Source organism: Mastomys coucha, chromosome X, assembly GCF_008632895.1.
Source record: "Mastomys coucha isolate ucsf_1 chromosome X, UCSF_Mcou_1, whole genome shotgun sequence".
NCBI lineage: Eukaryota > Metazoa > Chordata > Mammalia > Rodentia > Muridae > Mastomys > Mastomys coucha.
The window spans coordinates 92,484,101-92,485,511 of record NC_045030.1 but is presented as its reverse complement, the minus strand read 5'-3'; positions in this window follow the sequence as shown (position 1 = coordinate 92,485,511).

Below are 1,411 nucleotides of genomic sequence, written 5' to 3'. Positions count from 1 at the left end.
TGAGAACCCAGCATCTGCTCACTACTTCAGACTGAATGCCTCAGTGGTCCTGATGTAGTCTGGTAGCATGAAGGATTCCTGGAGAGCATACTGAGAAACATGAATAATAATCCTTTGAGAAGAATTTCCTAGAAAACAATCCTCTGTAACTTAGAATGCCAAATTAGTTACTTAGTGCCAAATTTTCTTTTTAAAGTGCATTTAAACTAGGTTTCTTAGAATGTACTTTGTCAAACTTTAAGGACAAGAACTACATTTCCTGGTTATATCTGCAAACCCAAAGCTTAATTTGGATAAAAAGGGCTTTAAATTATTATTGTCAAACCTTGAAACATAGCAGAAGCTTAGCTCCTCACACCTGGTGAAGAAAAAATAGCCTACCCCCAAATTAGGTATCATTTTCTATAAATAAAACTAACTTTTTTACTATGATATATTTGTATCATTTCTCCTCTTCCCTTTCCTTGTTCTGCCCCCACTGATTCACCCAGCCTCTAAAATTCCTGGCCTCTTTTTAAAAAATGGATTTTCATATACATACAGGTACCATAGTATAGGCTGGGTAGTGTGTGTGTGTGTGTGTGTGTGTGTGCATGTGTGTTTATGTGTGCTGCAATTTCTTTCAAGATGAAATACTTCTTCCATGAAGAATGAAGCCTCATACAAATCAGTAACAAAATTTGCATGTGTCTAGAAAACTGAAGTCAGGTATACAAGGTCCTTACCCACAGTTAGATAAGCAACTACAGCAGTTGATGGAGGAGACAATCCTGCCAGCTGAGCAGATAGGGAGTAGTGGAGGGAACTCCTGACTTGCGTATTTAAGCAGTCATTACTCAGGCTTGGGTAGGCTTTTCAGTTTGCATCTGCCCTTGATTCACCTCTGATATTTTACCTAACCTCTCACATATACTTCTGTAAGTATCCCTAATAAATTTATTGGTCCACTAAGTCAGACTTGAGTGGAATGATTTCAGTATATTGTAGATTGAAGTTTATAGATATTTGTTTAGCTCTACCCAAGAAAAGCCACAAAACATTTCACAAGCAAGGTAGTTGAGGTATTTTAGGAAACAACAGTTCCTAACAACAGTAGTTGATAATTTTCATTCCATCTGGAAGATTCACTAATGGAGCTTCTGGATAAGGCAAGTAAGTTCCCTACAGAGTGAGTAAGAATTGAGAGATCAAATAGTTTAAGACTGCAAAATGTAATAAATGATGGAGACTGGAGTATCACTTGAACAATAGACCATTTTCACAGCTCTGGAAGTACAAGACAAGGGTAGAAATAAATAGATCCAGTTCTAAAGAAATGTAACAATCAGGTTTGGAGAGATGTAAGGAAGGAAGAGGGTTTAGAAAAAGGGACAGAGAAAGGGAAGGAGGAAAAGAGGAAGTGGTACAGTGA